Genomic DNA, 16,632 nt, shown 5'->3' on the forward strand with positions numbered 1-16,632 from the left:
TATTTGCAATACCTAAAATACACAAGAAGTTGATAAACCCACCATTTAGACCTCTAATAGATGGTCGTGGTTCTATCACGTATCCTTGTGCCAAAGTGGTGGATAGTATACTAAAAAATATTTAATCACCGAAACCCAAGTTTGTAAAGATTCTTGGGCGTTCTTGCACAACATCAACGACTTGCAGTTTGATGAATACAACAACTTTATAACTATTGATGTGAAAGAACTTTATACATCAATCCCCCACTTAGAAGGGATGGAATGGACCAGTTTATTCCTTTATAGTAAAAAAGCCTCTAGCCAAGAAATCTATCTAGTAGAAGTATTATTGGATATTATATTGACCAACAACTATTTTTGTTTCCAAAATGACCTCTATTTACAGAAACAGGGAGTTGCTATGGGCTCTCCCTGTGGTGGCAGTTTTGCTAATATTGTGATGGCATATTGGGAGAAAAATTACATGTTCAATAATACCACTTATATGCCTTACATTAAATTCTACACATGGTTTCTTGACGACATATTCATTGTATTTAGAGGCAATGTAGATACAGCAAATGCATTGCTTGAATATTTTAATAGCTCTACCAGTTTCCTCAAATTTACATTCAACTTTCAGGTGTCCAGCATTGATTATCTTGATGTGAAATTAATTAAGGATGTAGGTAACAATAGGTACATATCAAGAATCCACAGAAAAGACACATATTGTAATGCGTTTTTACACTTCTCTAGCTCACATTCCTTATCACAAAAGCGCTCTATAGTTAAAGGTCAAATGATAAGGGCTGCTAGGATGGTGTCTTGTGATAATGACTTTGAAGATGAATGTAATTTCCTTGGGGGTATGTTCCAACAAAGGGGATATCCAGCGTCCTTGGTTGAAGCAATTACTAGTGAAGTATGCCTGAGAAGGGCTAACAAGTTTATTACACCCATTTTAAGTCGTTGTGAAAGGTCAGACATTTATGAACTGTGGCCAAAGGACACTATTGATGCTGGTGAGGACCATGAGTCTGGCACGACAAGGCGTGGAACACTAGTAAGTTTATTTGAAAACAGTTTTATTACTCCATTCAGCTCCGACAGTATACTTATCAGAATTATAATACATAAAAATGGGAGCTTATAAGACATGATAAAATGTTAGGAGATAAATTAAATGACACCCCTAAAATCTTTTTTAAGAGAGGAACTAATTTAAAATTTATATTAGAGTCTACTACTAGTAGGAGGTTCAACAGACTTACAGGTATGTCTACCTGTGGTTGTTGTAGTATGTGTAAATTTGTTACCACAGGCAACTCATTTACCATCAATGGAACGAAGTACAAAATAAAACACAATTTAAATTGTAATTCAAAAATGGTGGTCTACGTTGCACTGTGTTCCTTATGTAAAGTTTTTTACATTGGGAAAACAGAGCGTACACTAAGAGACAGAATTTATGAACACAGTTATGCAATAAATATAAACAAAAACGAAAATGCCTTGGCTAGACACAGTATGGCAAATGGTGGGCATAAATTTAGTTCTATAGTAATAGACCAAGTGCAGTCTAACATTCGAGGTGGCCCTTATAATTTAATTCTTGAAGAATGTGAATTGACATGGCAAATCAGATTAAATGCTTTTGTCGAACCGGGTCTAAATGACCATTGTAATATACTATTTCTTTTAAAACTTAAAAGTTTAGAAAGAAAGTAAATAATTTCATACATTTTTTCAGGTCATTGGTATGTTTTATTTATACTATTATCTTTTAAACGTTATACATATATATTTTTTACGTGTGGGTATGCCTTTTATATAAACACCTTTAATATAAATATTCAAGGTTTACAGGTGGTGATGATGTTTCTATAAGTTGTAAACAGTTGTCAGTTTACAACAATTGTGACATTATAGTTTTCAGTTATGAAAGATTATTTATAAGATATTTTATAAGTTTTAATAAGATACTACTTTTTGTAGAATCAATACACTATTTAGGCAAGATCATGTGACTGTATTTCACTATTTAATGGCTACGTGTTGTTTTGAAGTGTAATCTGAAGAAGTTGCCTTAATAAGGTGATGAAAAGCGCTTAATTAAAACAGTATTTTTCAAGAGTGGTTCGAAGAATATCTTTTGGAGTTTGGGGCCGTTGGTGTTTTTTCAGAGCTTTATGTATACAACTGCTGCAGTCTTGAACATTAACCAGAGTTTTGTTTGTAACTTTGAAAGTAAAATAGCCAAGGATTTGAAAGATAACCACAAAGCCTTCTTTAGCTATGTCAAGAATTTAAGTGGCAACTCGCAGATATGCTCTGAGCTAGTGCAAAATAGCACAAAATATACTGTACCTACTAATATTGCCAACATCCTGGCAGATAGATTCAGTGCAAACTTCACCCCCCCCTCACCCCCAAAAGGGCCCACAACAATAGCGGAAAAGTGTAGTGCCCCAGAAATCACAGACGCACAGGTGAAAACAGCCCTTTCAAAAGCCAAAAGCACAGCGTTAATGGGGCCAGATGGTGTCCCAGGCTGCATCTTGTATGAACTATAGAACGAACTAACCCCCCACCTAAACACGCTGTTCAACCTCAGCCTCTCCACAGGCTAGGTGCCCATAGAATGGCACACAGCAATGGTTATTATGCTCCACAAAGGAGGGGCCACAACTGACCCTGGTAATTATCGCCCATAAGCCTGACTAGCCTGGTCTGCAAGGCTATGGAGTGCATCATCATGGAACTCATTAACAAAGACATTGGGATCCTCCAAACACTTGACCCAAACCATTTTGGCTTTGTTAAGGGAAGATCATGCCTACTAAACCTGGTTGACTTCTTTGAGACAGTCACCAAGGCTATAGATGAGGGGAAGGTGGTTCACACAGCCTACCTTGACCTCGCCAAGACTTTTGACACCATTCCCCACTCGGGAATTATAGAAAAACTCACCAGCCTGAACATAAACCCCTACGTCATGAGATGGGTTGCCAACTGGCTTACAGACAGAACTCACACGGTAAAAATAGCGGGCTCCAGGTCCGACTCTAAATCAGTCACAAGTGCTGTCCCACAAAGCTCGGTCCTGGGACCCCTACTGTTTGGCATATACTTCTCAGAAGTACAGGCAAACACAGGAGGACTATGGCTAACCAAATTTGCCGATGACTGCAAACTGGGAGCCATAATTGACTCTCTGGCTGACAATGACGTTCTCCAAAAGGGCCTTACTAAGACGGACACCTGGTGTCAAAGTCATGGTCTCAAGCTAAATGCCAAAAAATGCATAGTCATCCCATTTGGGAAAAACAAAACACTCATGAATTACCACATAGGTGGCAGCCCCCTTAATACAGAAGCGGTAATAAGAGATCTGGGGACCCAGGTAGATAGTACTCTCTCCTTTGACAATCATATTGCCAAAGTTCATAGGTTGGTACTAGGCTATCAGCCCTAGGGCCTATACAAGCCTAGCCATAACAATTCCCTGGCTATTTCTTCCCACACTATTTACTTCCCTGGACCCCTGTTTAGCAGGGCAACTGTACATGATCCCCGGGGTGAATTTCCTTTCTCCCATCCAACCGTCAAGGTTCCTTTTGAAGAGGGCCAAAGAGGCACTCTGCTTGACATGTATAGGCAATCTGTTCCAGAGTCTGGGGAGTCTCTGGGTCAGAAACCTATCCCTCCAGCATGTTTTGTTTATTGTGATGACAAGGTTTAGATCCCTGGAGCATGTGGCTCTGAGGGATTGGGATTTCTTTAAGTGTAGCATGTCCAACAGCTCTGGGTTTCACATGGCCTTGTATGTTAAGCAGAGATCGCCTCTGAGTAGACAATATGTGACAGAGTATAGCTGGAGTTTTTTAAGGCGGTCTGCGTAGGGCATCTGCTTTAGGCCTGTGATTCTTTTAGTGAGGTATTTCTGCGGCCTTTCCAGTTGTTTCAGATGTCTTGAGAGGTACATACCAAACAGGGTGTTGTATTCTATAATGGGTCTAATGAGGGATGAGTACAGTGGGACAATGACCTACTTTTTTCTGGATGAAAAGCCCGTAGTGATGAGGTGTGACACATAGAAGGATTTCCTGACTGTTGTGGCGATGTGGTTATCAAAGGTGAGACCACTGTCCACCTGTGTCCCTAAGTCTCTTGTCACACTTTCGGTATTTAGTGTACTGCCACCTATATGGTAATTCACGGGTACATGTTTTTTCCCAAAGGGGAAAACTATACATTCTTGACACTGAGCTTGAGCCCATGGCTCTGGCACCAAGCATCTGTTTCTGTAAGGCCCTTTTATAGAGTATCCACATCATTTGGGGATTCAATAATGGCTCCCAGTTTGCAGTCATCTGCAAACTTTGTTAGCCAGAGTCCCTTAGTGTTGGCCTGTACTTCAGAGAAGTAGATGCCAAACAAGAGCAGTCCCAGGACTGAACCCTGAGGTACTCCACTTGTCACTTGTCTGGAGCTGGACTTGGAGTCGGCTACTTTTACAGTGTGGGTTCTATCAGTAAGCCAGTTAGCAACCCATTGGGTGAAGTAGGGATTAATACCCAGCTTAGTAAGTTTATCTATGATTCCAGAGTGGGGGATGGTGTCAAAGGCCTTGGCAAGCTCTAGATAGGCTGTGTGGACCACCTTACCCTTGTCCATGGCTCTGGAGACTGATTCAAAGAAGTCAGTCAGGTTCAGGAGACAAGATCGGCCCTTCATGAACCCAAACTGGGTGGGGTCCAGGGTTTGAAGGTTGCCAGTGTCTTTGTTTATAAGTTCCATGATAATACACTCCATGGCCTTGCAGATAAGACTCGTCAGACTGATGGGACGCTAGTTTCCGGGATCCAATGTGGATCCCCCCCTTGTGGAGTGGGACAACTGTAGCTCTGTGCCACTCAGTGGGCACAAAACCTGAGGTGAGACTATGATTAAACATGACACTTAGGTGAGGTGCCAGTTCATATTGTAGTTCATGTAGTACACAGCCCGGGATATCATCTGGTCCCATGGATGCTGTATTCTTAGCTTTGGAGAGTGCGTTTTTTTACCTGTGTGACCATTATTACTGGAATTTGGCAATCTTTCGGTATTGAGATGGGCCATTTAGGGGGTGAGAGGGGGGTGAAGTTGGCACTGAATCGATCTGCCAGGATATTAGCAATATCCTTGGGATCAGTATATTTAATGCCATTCTGTTTTAGCTGAGAGCAGATCTGAGCATTGCCATTTAGATTCTTGACATAGTTATAGAATGCCTTGTGGTTGTCTTTGGAATCTTTGGCAATTTTATTTTCATAACTTGCTTTGGAGGATTTTATGAGGGATCTCTGTTTCTTACTGAGGCTAGTAAGGGAGTTTTTTTGCATCCTGGAATTTTCCTCTTTTCTGCAACAGTTTCTTTCTTTTGTTGTAAAGTTTGTTTATGGCAGGGGACCACCAGATTTGCTTCCTTTTTTTGGATGAGAGCATCTTGGTTCTATTTGGGATGGCACGATTCATGCATGAGTGGATGTGCTCGTACAGTGCCTTAGTGTAGGATTCAGCAGTTGAACTTTTTGTTCCCGTCTGCATGGGTGTCATGAAGTTTGTAACTTCTGACTTGAGTAGCATGAAGTTGGCTTTGGAGAAGTTTTTTATGGAGGTTTCCTTACTGGTGGATGGGGGTGGGATGTGGATGTTAAGGGTGATTAGCTTATGGTCAGACCTGACTAACGAGAGGGTGACCATAGGTGTGAAGCATCGATTTCCCATGTTGGTAATGACCAGGTCTAGGATATTGGAGCCCCTGGTGGGACTATGGATTAGTTGATCCAGAGCATTGGAATTTATGAATTCCAAGAACCGTTGGGCAAAGGTATTGGTACATGAGTAGTTTTTCCAGTTAATGGCAGGGTAGTTAAAATCACCCAGTATTAGGGTGTTTGGTTCTATCTTAATATTTTCCAGTATGTTTAGAAAGGTGTAGTGAGAATCTTGGGGTATGGTGGGGGATCTGTAGAAAATTACAATTTGGATTGCAGTCTTACCTATTGTTATTTGCACATGGAGAATTTCAGATGCATTGTGTTAGGCAAGTAGCCTGGTGGTGTGAATATCCTTAGTGAATATTGACACTCCTCCACCTTTAGTATTTCGGTCCTGGTTTGGTGGCCGAAAAGTGTGGTAAGAGTTGTAGCCTGGTATTGCAGGGGTGCTCTCTGGAGCCTTGAACCAGGTCTCAGTTACTGCACAGATATCGATGTTCTCCATTTTTAGGAGTGCCTTGAGAGAGTGCATTTTGAGGTTTAGACTTCTAGCATTGAGTAGCATTACCTTCAGATTTTGCATGCTTGTACCTGTTACAGTGGTGGTTTTGTCCTTTGAACTTTGCCTAAAAAAGGCACTATAGGGGTGGCAAGAGCCTTAGCCAGTAACCTGAATCCCAGGGGCGACAGGTGCAGACCATCTCTGGCAAAGCATCGTGGTCTGTCGATCATGTCATCCCAGGCAGACAGATATTGGATCCCCTTTGAATGACACCAGAAGCTTAGCCAATTGTTGAAGTCAGTCATTTTGTCCTTATATTGTGGTATCATTCTGGGCGAAGGCAGGATGCTTGTCAGGGCTAGGGTCATACCTGCCTGGGCCACATGATCTGAGAGCTCTTCCATGTCTCTTTTCATGTAGTCCAGGGAGGTACGTCTCAAGTCATTCACTCCAACATGGACAATGACAGAGTCATATCTGTACTTGTTGTGGAGTGACTTGAGTGCATGCGTTATGTGGTGGATCCTGGCACCCAACAGGCAGCTGACTGTAATTTTCTCCTTGTTCAACCTGGTGAGTGGGACATCAGTGTGCCGGACTATAGAGTCACCTATGACTAAAGTGTTAGGTATGTTGTTTTGCCTTAGGGGCTGTTGCTGGGTGGCACACTGGTGTTGTGAACTATGTGCTTGGTGTTTGTTTGCGTTTCAGCTTCAGAAGTCCTTGTTGCTTGGGCAGGTTACAGTTAAGGGCCTCTGCATATGTGGATTTAGTGTTGAAATATGTGGGTGCTGGTGGTGTGGGTTTAGAAGGGCTATGTGTTGCTTGAGGTGTAGTGTGGGTGTTAACCTTCTCCTCTTGACAGTCTAGCACAATCTTGGGTGGAGAGAGCTTTGCTTCCATTTTGGCTATGTAAATGCATCTCTCACAGGTTGTAGTGTTGGGTGGTAGGAGGAGAGGGATGTCTGTGTACATGAGGCAATTGCTGCATTGCACCAGTATGCCCAGATTCACCAGGTGGACAGGAGAAATCACCGGAAGCTGACTCTTGGACATGCCTGGTTTGGTGCCTTTTTTTTTTTTTTTTTGTAAAGTACAGGAGCTGTTTTCCCTTACATTAGCAAGTTACTTTGCAATTATAGGCTGTTTAGTGCCTACTATTAGTAGTTGGGAAATCCTTCTATGTAGCCCATCTAATTACTAAATGGTTCCCATCTAGAAATAAAGAGGTTATAGTGCCCCTCTACTTGTCACTCATCAGACCCATCATAGAGTACAGTGCCCCATTTGGGATGTACCTCACAAGACACTTCCAACAGCTGGAAAGACCACAAAAGTACCTCACCGAGAGGATTACTGGCCTCAAACATATGTCCTATGCAGCCCGACTGGAAAAACTCCAGCTGTACTCAGTGGCATATCACTTACTCAGAGGTGATCTCTGCTTGACTTACAAAGCCATGTCCAACTCAGAATTGATGGACATGCTCCACCTAAAGAAATCGAAGTCACTGTGAGCCACTCGCTCTAGTGAGCTAAACCTCACCACAGCAATAAATAGAACATGCTGGAGGGATCGATTCCTGTCACAGAGACTCCCCATGCTTTGGAACAAAATTCCTAACTACATTAGGCAGAGCCCCTCACTAACACTCTTCAAGAGAAACCTTGACAAGTGGATGGGTAACAGAAAATACACCCCTGGGATCACTTCATTAGCTCTTCTTGACAGAGGCTCAGTTAATTAATCAATGGGGCGGCGAAAGCTGACACACTCTGGCTATGCTTATAAAAGCCCTCGGGCAGATAGCCTAGTACCTACCTATGAACCAGCCATTGGCATATACCATACAAACCTGCCCATAATTTATAAATATGAATGGGAGGGTGGGGTGGTGGTGGTGGCAAACGCACTGCAGTCACTCAATCACCTGCCACCTGAATAGAATGAGCACACCAAAGGGTCTCAACATCTACCCCTTCACCTGGCTATACCATTCTTGCCTGAAGATAGCCAGCTAATTTTAAACTAAAATGTCTGTCAGATAAGGGGTTCCAGGAAACAGGGCGAACATTGAGGAAGTAGAGACAAACTATAAGCACAAAAAAATATTACATTTGAGACAGCAGACTGTGTAAGTGAGTAGACAAACCTTCCATTTGCAAATCTCCCACATTGACAGCACAATCTACTTGTCAGAGTGCTAGGTCCATCCCACGCTCAGATCCTGATATGCGCACTGATCTAGAGGCATATGCAGGATGGTGCATAATGCAAGATATGAGGCATTACTAGAAGTTTTCTTAATATCTGAGATGGTGAGGAAAGCATTATAAAATGTCAAGAAACCAAAAAGGGCCACAGGTGAAATAATGATTAATAAATGTATAAACTGTTCTTAAGGTGACTTGGCAGGCAAGATGAGGGATAATTCTGTAAGAGTGTGTGTGCTCAGACTGGGACCAAATATTGTTTGTTTTCAAATTTTCACCTTTGGTGCATTATATGGGTGAAGAACTTCTTTCACTGACCACTTTCTTACAGATTGTGCCACTGTAGTATACCCTGTGGAAGTTATGTGGATCGTTGCACATATTCCACCAAGTTTTGATACTGTTTTTGATATTGATATAATATATTTTAATAAATATCATTTTAAATTTACAAATTTTAGATTTTTACATTTCGACATATAACGTGTTTATAAATATGAATTCAACACGACTAGAATTTTAAGTGCTTTACTACTATGTATTAGGCACTATGGGTATAAATTTTCATTGAACTTGTCTTTGATCTAAAATTTAGGTACAATTTTTATTAACTAGTATGTATTAACTGATAATTTATTTTCTATGTTTCTGTTTGCTTTTAGAGTATTTACGCCAGAACAGGAAATGATGAGAACTTATGCACTTCCTGTTAATATTTAAATGGTTTGGCGGTTGATACTTTGTATTTGTTCTGAGGAAGCTGCTGTCTTTTTTAGCAGTGAAAACGCATTTTAATTGAAAATAAACTAGCGTTAAACATCAGCGTTTATCATTCATTTGTGGATTTGTGGTGTAGCTTGGACTTGCACCCTCACTTTACCTTGTTTTTCACTTGTTTGTTCATCAGTACTTCGTTCGTTTGTTTGTTATGGCTACTGAAGGTGCGGGTAGCCCAAGAACGCCTAATATCTTTGGAAGTAGCAGTATGGCTTTGGATCCACCTGGCATTGACGTTGGAGCTTTGCTTCTTTCCATCTCACAACGGATGGATTTATTAAACTCGTGGATGGACTCTTTCGAGCATGGAATCCTTAATGGAGCAGACAGAAACCGGCCACTTCTTGGGCAATGTGACCGCAGTAACATTAATTTACCTTCCACTTCGGGAGGCGATGTTTTTATACCTAATGGTCAGCGTATTCAAGGTAGTGATGTTCCTACTTTGAATGGTCAACGCGCTCAGGTTTCAGCTCCTAACTTGGAGGCTACTAACAATACCAACCCTAGTTCGAGACTTGTTGGAGTTTCTACGATTTCCGACTGGATAAATAACCTGCAACCATTTTTATTCACATCAGACGTTTTGGATGAATGACCTCCCATAGGTACACACCTGCAGCCTGTCTGCGTTGACACAATTATGGATAACTTAAAGAAGCTCGACATGAAGATGTTCAAACTAAAGAAATTACAGCTTGAAGTTTCTTACTTCAAGCAATGTTTGAGTGACAATATTATACCGAAGGGCTTGCGGAGTTCTTTTTGCCCTTCTGGTTTTATACAAGATCCTTTGTTTTTTACTGACTTAAAAACATTGTTTGACAAGCAAGGTGTCCAATTGCTTGAATTATTGATTAAACATTATGATATAAATATCACCATGTTAACAGATGAAATTGGTCGATTAGATGATATAATCAAACTTGATTCAGATTTTTTACGATATAAATTTGATTATAACAGAATCTTTAATAGCATTGATGCACTAATGATTAAATTGAAACAAAATAAAACAAAAAAATGGTGTAGGGATAGGATTGCTTATTCCAACCAACAAGCGTACCCGAAACTTAATGTTTCCATTCCACATGAAATATCTGGAGGGGTTAATGGTTTAGATACTTTTGAGGCCTGTCAGCTTGATACACCCCTTGGACCTGACATTAACAATGGGGATGGACTTGCACACGAAAGTAGGAATTCAACTACTAACAGGATCAAAGGTAATAACAAAGGTAGGAATGTTAAAAACAAGCAGAACCACCAAAATAACAATAGAGAGAATTTTTTAGGACCACAACCCCAACTAACTTATTTTACCAGGAACAGGGCTCGGAACAATTGAGGTCTGATTTACCTGGTGATGTCCCTGAAAATATTGGAATAGGTAACGATACACCTATTCATGTCCAAAGAGGTCCTACTATACAAACCAACTCTAATGGCGATTTTACAGTGTATAATTTTTCAAGTGTCAATTTAGAACCTGAGCTTATTGAGTTAATGGCAAGGGGTAACACTTTTATTCCTAGTGCACATTTCAACCTAACTAAAACTATCATCGATTTGAAAAGTTTCGTGAGGAAACTTAATTTGAATTTATTGTGTAATCATGAAACTAGGAACGTAATGCAAAGTTTAAAAATGCCCTCCTTTGCACATAGGGTTGCGCATCTTTGAAAAAGTATGCAAAGTAGATTTTAGATACATCAAGGAGGAATCTAGGAACGCAAGGAATTTTTCCACTTCTAACATTAGTAGAGAACAGAGAACAGCTCTGAACAACTTCAATACATTACCGGTGCGAGCAGTGAAGCCTGATAAAGGGGGAGGGCTTGTCATTTTTGATAATGACACATACATTGAAAAAATGTTGCTGGTTCTTGATTCACCAGCATATAGCCCTTCTTCTATAAATGAAATGAATGTTTCTTATAACAGAATTAAAGTATACTTACGTGATATGTTCCTTGAAGGGAAGATAGATATTGATATTTATAATTTTTTGGACATCTCTTTCCCTAAGGCCCCAGTCATGTTTGGAATCCTCAAGATCCACAAGGATCTTCGGAATCCACCTATGAGAGCATTAGTCAATGGAAGACTCTCTATGACATATCCCTGCGCTAGACTGATAGATTATATACTGGGCAAGTACATTAAAAACATTCCAGTCATTTGTAAGGACTCCTGGTCATTCCTAAAGAATATCAATAATATTTCATTCGATGAAGGTGACAACTTCCTTACTATCGACGTTGTCGATTTATATACTTCCATTCCCCACCAGGAAGCCATAGAATGGATTGGTTTAAAACTACAAGAAATGGAAGTTATCCAAAATGAAATTGACATCATAACAGAACTATTGGATGTCGTTCTTGGATCCAATTTTTTCATCTTTGATAATAAATTTTATCTTCAAAAACAAGGGGTGGCCATGGGCTCCCCCTGCGGGGCGAGTGTGGCAAACTTTTTTATGTCCTTTTGGGAAAATAGATATTTATTGAACAATGTTGAATTTAAAGACAAAATTCATTTTTACACGCGTTTCCTGGATGATATTTTTATTTTATTTCATGGGGTTGATACTGATGCGGAAACTTTGTTGCAATACATGAACATGACAACAAGTTTCCTTAGATTTACACACCAGTTTTCTGTCCATGAAATTGATTACCTTGATGTCAGGTTAATCAAGGATAGCACTAGTAAATGTTACCTATCTTCTGTACACAGAAAACCTACTTATTGCAATTCTCTCCTCCACTTCACTAGTTCACACCTACTAAGACAGAAAAGATCTATTGTGAAGGGACAAGTGGTGAGGGCCGTTCGTATGTGTAATACGACTAACTCTTTCAACCAGGAATGTCGTTTCTTGAGGGATCTTTTTCTCAATAGCGGCTACCCTGACACCCTCATTGACAGTATCATTGATGAGGTAAGGTTTAAACGATCCACTGGTTTTTATAAACCCTTACTTGGTGTGAAAGATAGAGAAGGAATTCAAAGTGGGAGTCCACTTAATTGTTCCCATGGACCTTTGATAGTGAGTCCAACTCTTGGGAACAATGTAGCGAGAGTAAGTGTGGATTACTCAACCAGTTTCATCACTACCTTTAGTGTTGATTCAAAAATGATATGTGAAATCATGTTCAAAAATTCGCACTTTATCAGTAACGACACTTTCCTCGTAGAGAAATTGGGAACATTCCCAAAAGTTGTATATAGGAGAGGGCAAAATTTAAAAGAATTGTTACAAAGGAGACCATACATGAACCAATTTAATAAAAACAAGGGACAATAGTTTGTGGGGCGTGTAATTGGTATAAATTCTTAAAACCAGGTGAAAGTTTCTGTTTGAAAGGGAGGAAATATCACATTTACCACAGAATTAATTGTGAGACAAAATCAGTTGTGTATGTTGCGTTTTGCCAACAATGTCCAGCATTTTATGTTGGTAAGATGGATCGGAAGTTGAAAGAACGTGTCTATCAACATGTTTACGCTATTAGAAATAGCAAGATTGACAACGCCCTCACCAAACACACATTAAATAATTCAGACCATAAATTTGTGTTTATGGGTATTGATCGAATGTTACCTAGTGTGAGAGGTGGCCCCCTTTCCCTTATGTTGGAGCTACGTGAATTGGAATGGCAAATTAGATTAGATGCCTTCAATCCCCCCAGCCTCAACGAGAATTGTAACATTTCAGCTGTTCTTAGAATGAAAAGTTACATGAGATAGGTGTATCTAACAGAGTGGTGCTTCATATCATATAATGTACATTTTAAATACAATTTCATGATATGACCCCTTAACATGGTGATATTTTTTGGCATTATCATTTTTGATACTGTTTTTGATATTGGCACATAACATAATATATTTTAATAAATATCATTTTAAATTTACAAATTTTAGATTTTTACATTTCGACATATAATGTGTTTATAAATATGAATTCAACACAACTAGAATTTTAAGTGCTTTACTACTATGTATTAGGCACTATGGGTATACATTTTCATTGAACTTGTCTTTGATCTAAAATTTAGGTACAATTTTTATTAATTAGTATGTATTAACTGATAATTTATTTTCTATGTTTCTGTTTGCTTTTAGAGTATTTACGCCAGAACAGGAAATGATGAGAACTTATGCACTTCCTGTTAATATTTAAATGGTTTGGCGGTTGATACTTTGTATTTGTTCTGAGGAAGCTGCTGTCTTTTTTAGCGGCGAAAACGCATTTTAATTGAAAATAAACTAGCGTTAAACATCAGCGTTTATCATTCATTTGTGGATTCGTGGTGTAGCTTGGACTTGCACCCGCACTTTACCTTGTTTTTCACTTGTTTGTTCATCAGTACTTCGTTCGTTTGTTTGTTAAGTCTAGATATACTGGTTGTGAGTTGGAAACCATTCAATTAAAAAGTTCCAGAAAGCACAATCAATTTCAGAGTACAGTAGTTCGACCTGTCATCCACCCAAGGCTCTGCTGGATGAAAATGGGATGAACCCTGAAATACTATAACTGACATATTCCTAAACCCCCCCCCCCACCATCTTTGGAAACGGTGATTTGTTGTTCTTCCTCTAGCCTGTGCTACTGTTTCCCTAAAAATACATATTCATGCAGTACTGCCTCATTCAGGAAGAGCAGCCACTGTTGGAAATTCTAGCTTTATGTCCTTGGCTAGTTCTCTGATATCCTCAGACTGTTCTCAAGTTCAAGCACTGTAAGGAAGCTCCCTGGGTTTAAACTTATGCCGCTAAGGTAGCAAGCTCTAGGGTGTTATGATCTACTATTATTAGGTACATCACATTTACTTTTTATTTAAAATGGGTTTTGTAAAAGGTGCTATGACAAACCTCTTTAAAGGATATTAGAAGTCCAACATAGATGACCAGCACAGATAAAACCATGTGACTGCACAGCAAAAACTGCACTGAAAGAGAAACAGCCAGCAGTATTTACATGAATGAGACAGGAGGTGCCACCTTTGCAGAGCTGTCCTCTCAAGAGGATCATGGATGTGTGAGTCATGGTCAAGTACCCTTCCACTGTCCTTTCCAGTTATGCAGGTTAAATGGTTAAGCCTAACATGACACATACAATTAGCCAGGCGGTGAAAACATTGATGAATGAAATAAAGGATGTGAAAATCACAAAAGTCAAGTGCTGAGATACATTGGTCTTACTTCACTGAACTGCACAAGAAAACGGTGATCCTATCTCTTGTTTTGATTCTGTTACTGTAATTGTGGCACATAAACTAGAAATGGCGAATGTACTACAGATAATAGAAAGTTAAAATCTGCACTAATGCAGTCATAAGTTAATTTCCTTTCCCCTTTACCCCTCACCATAGCTGCACTGGTTCAGAGGTTTGCTAAGGCTACAGAGAGAATCAGTGCAAAAAAGGAACAGAAACTGAAGCTAAGTTTCCACCCGTAGACCTGTCTGCACTTTTAGCTAGGTGTCATGAGATCTTGTATCTGATCATGCCCCTAGCTCAAAATATTTCTTAAACTGAAATAAGAACCTGAAACCGCTTCAAACTATGTATTGGTCTTTTTAAATAATACATCTGATGACTTCATTGCTTTTCTGTGAGTAAAATACAACTGTCAGACCAAGAGTGAATAACAGCACAATATAAGTAATACTCACATAACTGTGTATTTGTATGTATGGTGCAGTCTTCTTATAATGAAATGCATATAGTAGCTCTGAATATAGAGTAGTCCTCCATTTTGCCATAGTGTGGGCACTGTGTATTTGGATACAAGAATTAATTTTAATGTCATGAGCGGCACTGTGGATGTTCTTCTTGTTTCACTGTTGCAGTCATTACATTTGGGTTATCTGCTTGCAGGTAGCCCTCAGTTGGCCTGATTAAAAAAGTCTTGGGTCCTGCATTGGTTGCTATCCCTTCTTCCATGATGTCAGGTTGTCAGGGGTATAAAACATGCAGCCAATGCCATTACATCAGTTTTTCTTGCCGTGCGGTGCCCGAAACAGAAGCAGTTCGCAAGTGCTGGTCGGCCGACTCCTGAAATTTTCATTTTCGAGTTTCAGAACCAAAGTCTTCAACTAAAGTTAAGTACCCCATTGGGGAAACTTTTTCTTGCTCCTTACCGATGTCAGTAAAAGTTAATAATTGCATTACTTCTGGAAAGGAAATACCTCATAAAGATTTTCATTTGTGCTGTATTCCTTGCCTAGGGCCTGACCACGTCATACCTTGCTGTCGGTTTTGCACTTTATTTAATCAGCACACTATCCATCATCTGTATATTTTCGCCTCTAAATATTTCGGCTCTCGGTTTAATTATCCAGAAATGTCATCGGTTAGCTATCCGACTACCGGGATTCCAAAAAAATGCAAAGATAAAGACAGAGACAGGCCGCCAAGGTCCAAAACTGCCAACGACATTTCTCCTAAGCCAGTCACCAGTTCGCCGGTACTCAGTGAGGCACTTTCACAGCCCCTGATACCCGCTACTTCTGATTCGCAGGCCTCTACTGAGACCCATTCAGAGTCCAGTATGCCACGAGATGCTTTAACTATGGTACCCGCGGATGTCTCTACCTTGGATGGGTCCGGAGCCGCTGTGCAGGCACCAGCTTCTGAGGGTGTATTCACGCCTATGGACTTACATATTAAACCGACACCTCCTTCTTCTCTTAGGCCTAAATCTCGAACCATGCTAAAAAAATGACGCCCAGGCCACATGCTCAGGCCTCTATGCCTAAAAAACAAATGATAACAATGGCTGAAGATCTAATAACTGTAATCAGGGGTAGCCAACCCCCCCCCTTTCTAAGAGGCCTAGGACTGAAGTAATTTATGAATCTTCTGACAGGATTATGTTTTTTCTGATTCTTCTGATGATCTGGATTTTCTCTTATCTACTTATGAGGATTCTGATGCAGATGACTCCATTCCCTCTGCTTCCCCTCCAGAGGATTTTTCTTTTGGGGAAACCTTACATACTCTAAGGGAGCATTTCCACTGGGAAAGCCAGGATTATTCTGAATCAAAAAACAGGCTTAGGGATTTCATACTCTTACCTCAGCATAAGCCTTTAGCTATTCCTCCTGTACTAGACATTGTTGATAATGCTTTTTCTGAATCTAGTTTGGCCCCTAATTCCTTGCCTCCTGCTTCCAGAAAATCAGACAGATACTACAGGGTTTCTGAGTCACACAAGTTTCTTTTTAAAAATCCTATTGCGGATCCAGAGACTATTTTACAGGGGCCCAAGGGCATTAAGGCTTCTACTGCTAAAACTTCTACCCCTTCTGATAGAGACTCCAGGGCGCTGGATAGTTGGGGTAAGAAGGTTTACACTTCTGCAACCTTGGCCATT

Source organism: Protopterus annectens, chromosome 13.part0 (genome assembly GCF_019279795.1).
Source record: "Protopterus annectens isolate FY-2018-M chromosome 13.part0, PAN1.0, whole genome shotgun sequence".
Taxonomy (NCBI): Eukaryota; Metazoa; Chordata; order Ceratodontiformes; family Protopteridae; genus Protopterus; species Protopterus annectens.